Raw genomic sequence first — 14,955 nt, forward strand, 5'->3', positions numbered from 1 at the left:
AACATGAGAAGTCAGGGTTATATCAAGGCTGTATCCCTTCTTATTGGAGGTTATCAATGTACACATGACTTATATGCTTTACCTTTGGGTGGCTGTGACTTAGTTTTGGGGGTTGATTGGTTATCTACTATTAGTCTTGTCATATGAGATTTCCACCTCTTAACCATGGAATTCTATAAGCACAATGCCACTTATAAACTTGCTCACAAACCTGCAACTTCTTACCCTCTATAAGAAGTATCTCTGCAGCATTTAGACAAGGAATTTCACACTTCAAACTTGGGCTTATTTCTCTTTTCGTTAGACAAAGACAAGTTGGAAGCATTTGAGCTTGATCCAACTCAACTCCACGAATTGCAGGCATTATTAATGAACTTCGATGAGTTATTTGTGCTCCCTATTGCACTTCCCCTAGAGAGACCTCATGATCATCGTATCCCTATGCTTCTGGATTCAAAACCCCTAAGCATTCGGCCTTACCACTACGGCCCGATGCAAAAGACCGAAATTGAGAAAATAGTTAATGAGTTGCTGCAATCTGGGTTCATTCACCCTAGTCGTAGCCCCTTTTCTTTCCCGGTGCTATTGGTTAGGAAGAAGGAGGGTACTTGGCATCTTTACATGGACTACCGAGAACTCAATTCTATCACAATTAAAGATAAGTTTCCTATACCTTTGATTGATGATTTATTGGATGAGTTGTTTGGTGCTAAATTTTTCTCAAAAACTCGACTTAAGGTTCGGTTACCATCAAATCAGGATGCACCCTGATGACATTGAGAAAACTATTTTTCAAACTCATAAGGGGCACTATGAATTTTTGGTTATGCCATTTGGGTTAACCAATGCACTTGCCACATTCCAAAACCTCATGAATGACATATTTAAACCTTATCTTAGACACTTTATTTTGGTGTTGTTTGATGATATCCTCGTATATAGCACATCTTGGGAGGATCACCTCACTCATCTGAGCATTTCTTTCCATATTTTGAAAAATCATCACTTGTTTATGAAGAAACAAAAGTCTTCCTTTGGTCAAAGTAAAGTAAAGTACCTTGGCAACATTGTTTCTAGAGATGGTGTCGCTGCTGACCCTTCTAAATTGCAGGCCATTGTTGATTGGCTGACTTCAACTAATGTGAAAAGTCTACAAGGATTTTTGGGGCTGACGGGTTGTTACAGGAAGTTCATTCTTAGCTACGACAAGATATGCCAACCCCTTTACCAGTTAACCAAGATGGACGGGTTTCTTTGGTCTTCAAGTGCTCAAGATGCCTTCAGTCACTTGAAACAGGTCATGATTTCCCTACAGGTTCTAGCCTTGCCAAATTTCTCAATCCCTTTTGAGATTAATGTGATGTTTCGAGGCAAGGAGTTGGTGCAGTTTTGCAGCAACAAGGTCGACCTATTACCTTATCTAGCCAAGCATTAGGTCATCGAAATCAATCCTTATCCACCTATACGCGAAAGCTTATTGAAATTGTATATGCAGTAAAAAAGTGGCACAATTATTTACAGGGCAGACATTTTGTGATTCGAACAGATCATCACATCCTCAAGTACCTTCTCAGTAATAAGGCTCACACTTCATTTCAACAAAAATGGGTGACCAAACTCTTGGGTTTCAATTATGAAATACACTACAAAACTCGAAATGACAATTTAGCTGCTGATGCTCTATCTCGGATGGCTGGAGCTATTCCCTTAACTTAGAATGATGTGTCTCTGGATGATCAGAAGTGGCAGCGCACGACTATATCATATCCTTATGGGGGCTGGATGAACGAGTTACGACGATATAATGAACATGATGAATGGATTGTGCAGAAGGTGCAATAGTTGGTTCACGAATCGTCTCCTACCGTTACTAAGGATCCTACATTACAATCCAAGTATCACATTGATAATGGGTTGTTAAAGTACAATGTTCGAGTGGTATTGAGTCCTACTTCTTCTTGGAGGCACGAAGTCATTGCCGAGCATTATACAATTTCCATCATTGGTCATGAAGGGGTTCACAAGACTTATCACAGGATAAAGAGGGGATTCTATTGGGTGGGGATGAAATCTGATATCAGGAAGTCTGTATCTGAATGCCACATTTGTTAGCAAAACAAATAAGAAACCATCTCTCCGTCGGGTCTTTTGCAATCCTTACCTATTCCCCAAAACATTTGGCAAGACATTAGTATGGACTTCATCAGTGGGCTGCCCTTTTGCAAAGGAAAATCAATGATGATGGTGGTTATTGACACGTTATCAAAGTATGCTCAGTTTATTGGTTTACCTTATCCTTATACAATTGCTATTGTAACACAATTGTTTGTGGATCATGTCTTTAAATTACATGGAATGCCAGCTTCCATAATAAGTGATAGAGACCCTATATGTCACACCCCGATCCCAACATACGTCGCAAATCGACATGTGGCAAAAGAAAAAAAAAACATTCGTTGAATATGACGTACCATACGGAATGAAATACTTTAACTGCAACCCAAACTAAAAAGAAGGTGGCTAAGTTCTTCACAAGATATTTACAAATATGTACATCCCAAAAAGAAGCATAATCTTTGCTTCACTAAGAACAAGTTTGAAGTGCTCAAAAGAAAGTCCTAAAAGATAAAGCACAAGAGTGAATCAAGGGTAACCTAACGCTCCACGTCTCTGATAACCGCACTGCTACCCCCACATACAGACTTTTCGGAGTCTACTCAAACCTGTCACCTGTATGATCAGTGCCTACACCATCGGTGACACGCCCCGATCCCGATATTCCCCGAATACCAGGATAGGCACGTGCTGGCCGACACCCGAGGGTGACAAAAGCCATTTATTGATGCAATTGCTGAAAATAAAGGATAACTAAGACTTATAAATATAAAAGAATAAGCATTTAAGGAACGTGTTCAAAGCATATGACTAACTAGAATACAAAAAAAACGATATAAAATTTGATGAACAAAGGAATGGGTCCCACACCAAAAGAACTCGAAGACGTCGATGCGGAAGTGCCTGGATGCCGGGATTGTATGCCTCGATTCTAAGCCCTGAAGGGGGCGCAAAACAAATATGAGTGGACCAAGTTGATATATATATAATAAAACAGTTATCAACGTACTAACCCCCAGGTTTATGAAAACACATATATAATGATAAACATAGGTTTTCCGAAACCTAGCATGATGTGCAGTATCTCAAATCATAACTCATATATAATAATCACTAGTGAATTGTCCGATAACCCCCAGGCCCCATGCCGGCTCCCCGTCTCTGAGCAGACAGTCAGAGGAAAATACACTTCAGGCCCCATGTCGGCTCCCCGTCTCTGTGCTAAATAGCCAGAGGAAACACACTCCAGGCCCTATGCCAACACCAAACCGTCGCCCGGGACGGACCGGAATCTATCCCTACGTCCCGTAGCGGAAAGGACCACTAGGTAAGTACGAAACCATTGAACATATATATATTGAAAAACAACTTCATAGTATAAAGTCATCCATCATCTATACTATAAAGAGGTGTTCGAAACATGTTCTAAATATCATATCGTCATCCATCGGATATTCTATAAGAACACGGGTTATAGGAAAAATAGTAATAATTCAAAGTGGCCTCAGTAAGCATGTTATCTTACAAAACGTTTCGTAAAACGTAATCATCAAATCATGTTTTTCATGTATGCATTTCTACTATAAAACATGCATTTTAGAAGGGGTCCACTCACAGTACTTAGCCGCCGAAGAGCCACGCAAACTAGCAACCACGAAAACGTCACAAATATTGCCCCTAAGCACATAAAGGGTCTAATTAATAAAACTCTATTATAATAATTGAATTTGGGAAAACGGACATTGGAAACGGATTCAGAACGTCGAATTACCCTAAGAAGGGTTCCGGACGAAAACCTGAAAAGTCCACCCTAAAGTCAACGTTGACCGGGGGTCAACGGTCAAATTAGGTCAAATGGGTTTTAGGCTTGACATCTGGATTAGGGTTTAGGTTTAGGTTAACTAGGATTAGGATTTATTGGGTTTTGGGTTTAGGGTCCTAAGGTTTTTGGATTAAAAGGGTTTAGGGTGAAGAAATGGGGTTTGGGCCTAAGCCCAAACACATACACACCACAAACACACATACACATGCACGACATGCACATGCATGCATGGCATGCATATACACACACTTAAACACACACACAAACTCACACACTCACACAGCACACACACACTAAATATACATACGAACACACACGGGTACACACTCACACACCCACACAATCTAAAACACACACACACATGGCCCAAAGGCCTCACAACCAAAAGGGTTGGGCTCAGCAGGGAAGGCCCAAAGGGCTTGGTTTTGGTGGGTCGCCGGACCCAATGGGAGAGAAAGCCGGAATTCGGCCGGAAAATGCACAATCTTTAAACGGCCATAACTTTGTCAAAACTCAACGAAATCAAGCGAGACAAAAACGAAAGTTGTATCCCTTGAAGAGACGAAGAGAATGGTACCTCACACGACGTCTAACTCGCCGTGGTTTTACCGGAAAACGCCTCGAAAGCCGTCGGACTCGCCGGAAACTGGGTAAGATTCAAATGAGTATAACTTCTTCAATACTCAACTAAATTGGGTGAAACAAAAAGGAAAGTTGTAGTACTTGACGAGACAAAGAGATTGATACCTTTTACGCCGGCCAAATCGCCGTAGTTTGGCCGGAAATTTCCTCGAAAGGGGCGATGCTCGTCGGAGGCTTCTGGGATTTCGTCGTCCTTTCTACAACGGGTGAGAGAAAACTGCAGAGGTTGTGATGGGTGCTGTCATCTTCATTGATGTGGTGTGGAAGTGAGGATTTGCAGGGAGGAAGGGCACGGGTGAGAGGGAGAGAGTTGTGCCGAGGGAGAGAAGAGGGAGAAGAGAGAAAGAGAGACTTTTCAGAAGAAAAAGAAAATAAATAAAAGAAAGGGAAAGGGAACGGGGGACAAAACAGGGGGTGGGCCCATTGGGCACACCATTTAAGACCCAAAACAATTTTAAAAACAAGATAAACTCAAACTTAGTAAAAATACGATTTAAATTAGGGGCGGGTGTAACAATCGGAATGGTGCATCAGCAAACATCAACCCAAATAAGCTGCAAAGCTCGTGTGAGTGACAATAATACAAAGTATGTGGTACAATAATAAAACCAGCCATCAATGACAATTATAAACCTTGAATATAAATCATGCATGAGAAATCAATACCAAACCTTTGAAACTCCGAAGGAGTCACCCAGACATTCAACGATTCGTCTGAAACCATCACAACATCTCATAACCAAATTCTCATACAACACAATGAAAAGTAAGGTTAAAGCAACATGGTTCGACCGAAGCTTACACCTTTGAAGCTATCTCAATCTCAACTACATGAAACCCAAGGTGGATACGATCCCGGACCATCACTTAACGGAATCGCAGAGTATGAGGGATTCCGGACCATCTCTCAATGGAATCCGAGTGAATACGATTTTGGACCGTCACTCAACGGAATCGTAAAGTATGAGGGATTCTGAACCATCTCTCAACAGAATCCGAGTGAATACGATTCTGAACCATCACTCAACGAAATCGCGGAAGGCCAACAACCATAATGTTTAACGGCTCAAAGGAATGAGACGAGCACAAGTCACTTAATTTACAAAAGCTCAACCAAGGGAAATAAAGCACAAATACTAAATTTAGAACGGATCAACGAAGCGGAAAATGAAAAAATATAGAAGCAACAAATCCCCATCGCAATGGGTTAACGACCCATCACTAGCCTTCACATTTCATCACATCAAGCCAATCAACAAATCAAACCATATTTCAATATACATATATCAACTCTCATTTCATAACTCGAATCAATGGCTAAGCATTAAAAATAACAATTCAATAGAAAACATATATATATATATATATAACCAAGTCATATCCACACAAGATAACCATTACGAAAACAAGGTAATCACCAATATCACATATGATAAAGTCACTCACCTGGAGTCCGTGCTAATGCACTCTAGCATGAGAGTCAAGGCATCACGTTCTATCACCGCCTAAACAAGGTACAAGTCCACATTTAGATTTCCTTCGATAATTCACATACTTAAAAACTCTCATATGTCTCCCATAACAACATTTAATGAGGAATTGAACCGTCATTCCAAGGTAGGGTCCATGATCTTACGTCACTTATTCTGTAAGATCTGATCACTAGATTTTCACTTGTAAGTTCCTAAGGTCTTCAAACAATATCTATCATAGCATACTAAAATTAGGTGTCAATTCAATGGTAAGATTGCCAATTGTTAGAAGAATCAAGTGGTGGACCTTATCGATAATATACTCAACCAACAACATTTTCATAAATCAAATGTCATACATCGGGAAATTCGACTTTTTTCCAAAAATTCTCAAATTTTACAAGAATGAAGATCTCAACAAGTAGAGTAAACTTTATACATGTGGCCTAGTCCAATTTGGTCGGGAAGGCCCTCAAATTGGCTTGCACTCGTTGAAACCCTAAGGTGGGTGTTCTTCAATTCGGCTTCCTTGGTGTTCCATCGCCCCACCCACCAGTTGGGTCTTGTTCCTAGGTCCAAGGGAAGTTGATTAAGGGTGATGGTGAATGGTGATACTCACCGGAATGACGAATCATCGTCGAAAACCCCCAGGTTCTCCGGTGGAGTTCTACCCGAATTAGACCTTAAAAACCCTTGATTTTTGGTGGAGGTGGAAGGAGGAAGGTAGTTGAGCAGGTTGTAGGTGAAGGAGATAAGAAAATCAGTTGAGAAATGGTAGAAATTTGCATGAAGTTGGCTGGTTTTGCCAAATGGCCAATGGAGTACACGGGTTCCAGAAATGGGGAAAGAAAATGTCCACCCCCGTATTCGTCCTTTTTTCATCCTCCCCTAACGGGTTACCTTTAACCCAATTATATATTTGGGCCTTTAATCCTCCAGTGGAAATTAAATAATTTCCACAACCTAAAGTTTCACAACTTCAAACGTCTGTAACTATATCGTTTAATTCGGACTCGCAAACGATTTTTGCCTATGCGTTCGTGCGTTCGAGATCTATTTAAAAATGCTAGTTGTAACTTCGAAATATCAACAAAAGATAAAGATTGACTATGAAACTTCCAACTCGATAACTAATCAATTACTAAACTTATAATTAGCGGAATTAAAATTAACTAGTAAAGATAACGTAATCGCGAAATATGAATTTAAAATACGAAATACGTAATAAATGGTAAAATTCTAGGGATAGGATTTCACACTATATTTCCGAGTTCTTTTTGGAATGAGTTTTTTAAACTCCACGGGTCCAGATTGTGTTTTAGCTCGGGTTATCACCCTCAAAACGATGGCCAGACCAAAATTGTAAACAAATGTTTGGAGACATATCTCCATTGTTTCACCAGTGCACAACCCAGAAAATGGCTCCAGTGGCTCAGTTGGGCTGAATGGAGTTACAACACCTCCTATCACACCTCTTCCAAGTTTACACCTTTTGAAGTGGTTTATGGTTACCCTCCTCCTCACCCTACCCCCTATGAATATGGCACTGCTCAGGTCGAGCTTGTTGAGGAACAATTGGTGGAAAGGGATAGGCTTTTCCCTATGTTGAAAAACAATTTAGAAGTGGCAAGAAATCGAATGAAAACTCAGGCTAATAAGCACAGGACAGAGAGAGAATTCGAAGTCGGGGATTTGGTTTACCTTAAACTAATTCCATACCAACTTCAGTCCTTGTCTTTCTCACTCTTACCACAAGCTGCAACTCAGATTTTATGGCCCTTATGTTGTTAATGCTAAGGTGGGAAAAGTTGCATACAAACTCCAATTACCAGCTCATTGTAAATTGCATCTTGTGTTCCATGTGAGCTGCTTGAAGAAACATTTGGGAGCCAATGTACTGCCAACAACCATGTTACCTACGGTGCAAGATGATGGACTTTCTCAACCAATTCATGTTGCTATGTTGCAGAGGCGAATGTATAAGAAGGGTAACATTGCCGGAGTTCAGTTATTGGTGTAATGGGACGAATGCAGCAATGATGACTCTACTTGGGAAGACTTTGATAACTTCACTGTGAGGTTCCCTGAGTTTTAGCTTTGATTTAACCTTGAGGACAAGGTTCTTTTACAAAGGGAGGGAAATGTTATGATCTGTAATTGTGATTACCTTAATCACACTTAGGATTATTGCATTAGTAGTTTGATAAAGGATTAGTTATGAATTAGTTATTTCCTTTTGTCCTTTGTGAGTAGTTATACCACCTGGCAAAGAATTAAGGGTATATATTGCCAACCAGTGATATGTGGATGTTATGAATCATTTTATAAAAAAGAAAACATTATTCCAAAAATATCTCAGGAGGTCTGCTCATTTTCCCTTTCTTGTGTTCATCTTCATAGCTATTCAACATGCAAGTTGAGTAAGGAATCTGTGTTAGGACTCAAGCCCAAGGGAAGAGCCCAACCTAAAAGACTAGCCTGATAGGAGGGAGGACCTCAATGACTTAAGTATCACTACACAATTACTTATGTAGCCGAAGTGGGATCGTAACAATGATTAATTGGGAAACTAAACTTGGGAAAATTTGGTGCGTTTAAGTGGAGAACAACTAGCATTAATTATTTCGAGAAAGTGGATGCACAATATATTAGGCCTAACAAACCGGTTGTGTTCGTGTCATTTTGTGTCATACCCATTATTTTAAAGACTTACGTTCTATTATCTCATCAGGTTCTTAATGGATGACTCGATAACAACCTGACTTGTTAGTTAGCTCTTAACGAGTACGGCTAACGGCCCGACTCATTAACATAGTGACCCGAAACCTGTTATAATTGTGTCGGTTCATGTAGGATAAACGGGTCAAAAAACTCCAAACCTACAATATACTTGGACTGAAGGAATAACAAAATTTTGCACTCAAGACAAATAGAAGAGAAAGTATACCATATATGTGTGTGTGTGTGTGTATGATTACAAATATTCATAATAATAGAACGTAATAGTTAATGATACGAGAATGAATGACCAAAACAGTTGTGTAAATCAAATTCAACGGTTAAACACCGTAGCATTGGATAATATGTAAAATTAAAGCCACACTTTAATAAGTTTAAACTAAAGAATGTAGGAAACTGTTTTGGTTTTATAATTTATTGGGCAAAAGATTGTTTACTACCCTCATGTTTCGTGGTTTTCAACATTTACTACATCAAATTTTTTTTGTCCCAGAGTCATACCTAAAGTGTAAATTTTGGGACAATCTCATACATCTGTTAGTCAAACTGTTAAGTCTCCCGTTAAGTGATGATGTGGCGCCCATGTGGACAATGACTGTGCGCCACGTGTCATTAATAGGTCCACGTGGAATTTTTTCTTTCTTTCTTTCTTCTCTTCAGAGGTGACGTGGAATTTTTTATTATTTTTTTGTTTTCTCACTCTCTTCTTCTTCTTCTTCTTCTTCTTCTTCTCCCCAGAATCCCCACCTCCCTCCACTCGAGCACCCCTCCACCCCCTTCGTCTTCTCCACCCGAGCACCCCCTTCTCCCCTAAAACCTCTCCCTCTATTTCTTCATGCAATGGAAATTCACTAATTAATTCCCCCAAATTCACACCCCCAATTCTACATCCAACTAACATTCAAACCCTCAATCATCAATGGAGCAGCTCAAGACCATCGGCCGGGAGCTCGCGATGGGCTCGCATGGCGGCTTCCCTCCCTCTTCTCTTTCCCGTTCCCGATCCCTCCCTCTTCTCTTTTCCGATCCCTCTCACTCCTCCCTCTTCACCTCTTTGACCCACCTCATCCCTCTCCCCCACCATATTTGAGAACAACAGAGCCCGAGTCCCCAGAATTTTCACAATCCCCACGGCCTTCGTAGTGGTGTTGGTGGTCGCCAGCATACCCACTGCTGCTAGGGCTCGACGGCCCATCAATCTCCAGCTCCGCATTGGTCCTCGCCCACACAACACCATCGCCGACTCCGCCACCTGGGAATGGCTCCGTTTTTCTCGGCCTGAGATTTGTTTCAGCCCATGACAGACTTGGAATGCGACTCTCCTTTGGCTTTTTAACTCACAATGGTGGGGTGTTTCGTGATGGGGGCAGCAAGCAGAGCTGCTGTGTGAACCAAATGGTACAGAGACGCCGTCTGCCATACCTAACCCATTATTTGCAACAAAATCAAATCCCAGAAAATTCAAAAATTGAACATAAAACACTGAAAAATATGAGTTAAAATCAAACGGGAAATAAAGGATGAACCTCTTTGTAAGTTGGGTGTTGGGGTTTGAAGCCATGGGCGCCATATGTGCCCAACCCAAGTGCTGCCATTCCTGTTTGAATCAAATTCACAAATTGGGTTTTCTCAAATTTGATAGAAATAACAAAAAGGAGATTGAATTTATACAAATTAATATATATATATATATATATATATATATATATATTTGTGAAGATGGACAAGATGAAGATGGCGGAAAGAGAAGAGGGAGGGATCGGGGAAGAGGGAGGGTGGGTTTTTTTTATTTTATTTTAATTTTTTAATATTGAAGTGGACCCATACTGACACGTGGTGCTCAATTATTGTCCACGTGGACGCCACGTCATCAGTTAACAGAAATTGTAACGGAAAACTTAACGGATGTATGAAACTGTTCCAAAATTAAGACTTGAGGTATGACTCTGGGATGGAAAAAACTTCATGTACCAAATGTTGAAAACCACGAAACATGAGAGTAGTAAACAGTCTTTTGCCCTAATTTATTAGATATAGTTCCATCAAATTACCTATATACTGTTCATAATGTCTACAATTTTAACTCCTATAAGAATATCATACTGTGGTGATCTTCCAATGTGCTGCATTATGGAAAACCCTTCAGTCAAAATTAAGTATCAAAAAGTTAGTCGTAAAGGGTATTTATTGCTTTACCAGCCAAAGGAAGCGAACAGCATCAACAATCTCAGCACTGCACTTCGTAGATTGATTTGCAACACCTTCAACTAATTACTTTCTCAGATACTCGACCAATTGTTCATGCTTACTTGGACCACCCAAAACACCAGCCAAGAGAAGAGGTAGGACACACATAGTAGCCAATCTCTTAGCCACAGTCGTTCTTGGCCTCAAACCTGTTATGTAGATAATAATATATCCACAATTAAGAGCACACGCAACACCGGTGTGAAAGGATTTCAAGTAGCTTTAAAGTTATTACCTTTGATTCCGGAATGCGTTGCAGATGGGAAAAATGTCAATTCAGCTTCTTCCCCAACAGCTAACAAGAATACAGGCAGCATTGTGTGTGTCAAATAAGAATCCCCGTAGAGTTCTGATACAGCCAATAGAAACTGCATTACCAACATTTACATCAGAAACAATTAATAAAGTATTGTTGATGATGTAATATAAAAAAGACATCATAGATAGAGAAAGATACCTTGGACCTTGGTGATTTGGCTTCGCAAATTGTCCTCTTTTGGAGGTAACATATATGCGAGCTGTATTAAAGCAGGAAAGCAGTCGACATGTAGCCACTCAAATGCAGGCAATTGAACATGTCCACTACCGAGATAACAAAATTCTCAAGAGTTATAGTAAATCAATTTAACAATATCAATATCGAAAGACAAAAGTCAAACGGCTATGTTCTGTCCGAAAATAGTAGACAGGCCTGAAAAAAGAATATATAACAAAGTAAAATTAAAATTTAAAAAAAAAAGGAAAAAAGAGAAAAGAGCTTACCCTGCATACAATTCAAGGAAAGATTTGGAAAATATTGTTCCAGCTGTTTCGGGATCAGAAGAAACTGGGCACATCTCAATTGCTTTCTGGTGCACATATGGAAGAATTTCCTCTAGCATTCGTGGTAAAACATCAACATTCCAGCGTTCTCGTTCACCTAAAACATGAAGATGTGACTCCACAGAACCTTCAACGCCCGAAAGAGGAGGACAGCGCTGCAATGTCACAAGGATGCAAATTAAAGAAAGTATTATTAGAGAGACCATAGTCATAAGTGGAAAATATAATTAAACACAAACTGACCTGAACAGAGCTTGATATATGAGAGTAGAACTCTTAAGATATGGTCTAATTTGTTTCCCCACTTGTTTACTGCAGGGACTAATTGCTTAAGCGTCGTTTCCACCACCACTCCAGAGGGATCACAGACCAATTGGAACATCAATTCCTCGACCTATAAATAAAAATACAGTAAAATATTGGAGAAACATATCCTCGACTACTTTATCCATTTATTTCTTGTCAGTCACATTATTATGAGGAAAAATTCTCCATTCCCTAGACCATGTGGCATCAACCTGTTCTAGAGCTTACATTGTAGCCATTTCTGTTAAGTGAGAATTCCTCTCCATGAGAGCCTCTGAAGCATATTAGTGAGGCTGACCTTGAAATATGTGTCCATGGTCGGGAAGAGTGGAAGCAGCAATGTGAGATTACGTATAAGAGAATCACGAATCTCAGGCCAGACAAACTCTGCAAACTCTCCACATGATTGAGCAACTAGCAGCCTGCGTTCCTCATACATAAGATTTATCTGCAACCCACAAACCGGAGAAACATAAGAAAAACTTATCATATCAGAAATATGAAAAGGTTAGACACGATCCTCTTCTCTCAAGGCGGGGCTCAAACTTACTTGTTCCCAACACTGGGGAACCAATTCTGTTCCTGTTCTCATCTCTCCTACATTCTTAGCAAGGTTAACACATGCCTGAAATGCAGTTCAAAGATTCAGGAACAAGTCCAAACAATGCAGCTATATTACAAATAATGCGGTAGTTTGAATATTAGCCTACATCCATTATAATTCTTCTCTGCTTTTTTTCTTCTTCTCTGCTGCTCATCTGGGCGTTTGATTAGATCGAACAATGTATGGGTTAAGGAATCCCAAGTGCAGCTATCTGGATGGCGTTCAATCGCACACATGATTAGGGGAAGAAGCTCCTGTGAATACATAACCAATAAAAAAAAATAAAAATAATCCTTCAATTTAAAGATCCTTATGTAGAAAACTTAAATAGAATATGATGTCCATACATACAATAGATAATAATAATACACACACGCACACACATATATATAATATATATGTACATATGTTTATTAGGAAAAGTAAAAGAAGCAAACCTCCCGATGGTTAATCAAAACATAAGGAACAATCTTCGGCAAAGCATCAGCAAGGATCTGAATGGTTTCTAGGTCCTGTAAAATATAAGCATAACTTTAAAAAAGGAATAGAAGGGAAGGGCAGTTCCAAAGCTTCTAAAAAATCACTTTATGTTCTATTATTCAACATTTAGATGGATGTCCCATCCAAAAAGAAAAGAAAAAGGGATGTGCGAGGGTAGATACCAAAAGAAAAGAAAAACATTTCTGATCCTGACCTCCTATAGAGGCAGTGATGCAATAAAAGAAATGTAAAAGAAACTTGCCCCTTTCTCAGAAACATTTTCAGGACTAAGATTCTCTGACGTTAGATGTAGGCTGCTGCCTAATGATGGTTCATCATTTTGTTTGGAGACGCTATCACCATTCACCAAGGTACTACTATCACTTAAAACACCGACAGAGACCTCATGTGAAACTTCCTTCGGTTTAACTGTGCTATCATGAAAACTTTGAGCAGCCAGAGACTGATCTTCTTCCTTTTCTACAACTCTCGATTCTACATCACTGGTGGGATTACACTTTTATCTTCTTCAACGACAACGACCTTTTCTTCCATTTGCACAGACTCTTTCAAAATTGGTGGTCTCTAAAAAATCATGAGCTTTTGTGTTTTTTGGATTTTAAACTTTCTAGTTCCATCTGCAATGATTTAATTTCTTCCTTGTAACTTCCCAAGGACAGAGGTTGGATTTGATCAGCATCAGCAGCTCCCATATTCCTTCGAGAACGATATCCTTCAATGTGCATTTTCAATGCAGTGACTTCAGCTCTACAATCATTGAGCTCCTTTCTCTCTGGTGTTCCAAGGACTGCTTCAAATCTTGTACGTGAAATAAAGGGTGTATTATTTTCTTACAAATGATTTTTCATTAGATAACATCTCAATGCAGTGTAGTAAAGGGACTTACAAGGTCCTTCTGAAGAGCTTCCAATGATTTGCCTAGTGTACTTATTTGGCCTTCAGCCAAATCTTTGTTTTTCAGTAAGGATAGCTTTTCAAGATGTAGACTCTCATTTTCTTTAGATAACGACTCATTTTCTCAGAGCATGGAAAATTTCTCTTGAATATAGCAAAGTATTTATGTTGAGTTTAGAAAAAGAAAAAAAAAATCCTACATTGTAGTAGAACTTGCAATGTTTCAGTAATTAACTAATTAACGTCAAGTCTTGAGCCGAGAAAGTACTCATCCATAACAAGTGTTGCTGCAAAAAAAAGCAGAAACTAAGGAAAAGCACGGTGCACATTGAGAAATATGCACGTGTGACTTTTCTTCTCCTCTGGCTCCACTTGTGATTTTTATTGTTTGGGCTTATCTGCTACAACTAGCCAAATTACTGAAGTACAAGCGTTTCCCAACAAGAAAAGACATACAGATTTTAACGGCCTCAAAAACTAGATCGTGTCGGTTCATCCAATTTCCACCAAAAGGATCACGTACGAAGCTGTTTAGGTTGTAGTTGAAAAAGGGCCTAAGGGCCTAACAACCATGCTGTTGCACTAACAACCATAGTTTATAGTTCAACAGTTGCTATATTAACGGCTCGTTTCATATCTAAAATTAGATTGAAATAGATACACCACTAAATTAAGGTAAAAATTTATGTCCACCAAAAATGTAAAAGATCAATTACTCATAAAGAAAACTGATGAGTTTCAATCTCTCCATAAATGTCGGATTACAAAGATGAATTTCCTTCATAACTAAT

At 39.5% G+C, this 14,955-nt stretch overlaps 2 long non-coding RNA genes and 1 pseudogene across 2 annotated transcripts; all 3 read right to left on the reverse strand.

Annotated features, from left to right (window-relative positions):
- Positions 1–2,468: 2,468 nt before the first annotated feature.
- On the reverse strand, positions 2,469–6,694 carry LOC126609674 (uncharacterized). Its single transcript, XR_007618228.1, has 3 exons — positions 6,491–6,694; positions 6,026–6,084; positions 2,469–2,745 (listed from the first exon to the last, which is right to left on the reverse strand). It is a non-coding gene; the product is annotated as an uncharacterized LOC126609674 (long non-coding RNA).
- LOC126609668 (uncharacterized) lies at positions 2,859–5,115 on the reverse strand. The gene is made up of 4 exons (XR_007618222.1): positions 4,685–5,115; positions 4,515–4,583; positions 3,731–3,792; positions 2,859–3,053 (listed from the first exon to the last, which is right to left on the reverse strand). It is a non-coding gene; the product is annotated as an uncharacterized LOC126609668 (long non-coding RNA).
- A 4,182-nt stretch (positions 6,695–10,876) lies between the features above and the next one.
- On the reverse strand, positions 10,877–14,618 carry LOC126611953 (uncharacterized; annotated as a pseudogene).
- Between the last annotated feature and the right edge of the window lie 337 nt (positions 14,619–14,955).

The sequence above is a fragment of the Malus sylvestris genome, chromosome 17 (genome assembly GCF_916048215.2).
Source record: "Malus sylvestris chromosome 17, drMalSylv7.2, whole genome shotgun sequence".
NCBI lineage: Eukaryota > Viridiplantae > Streptophyta > Magnoliopsida > Rosales > Rosaceae > Malus > Malus sylvestris.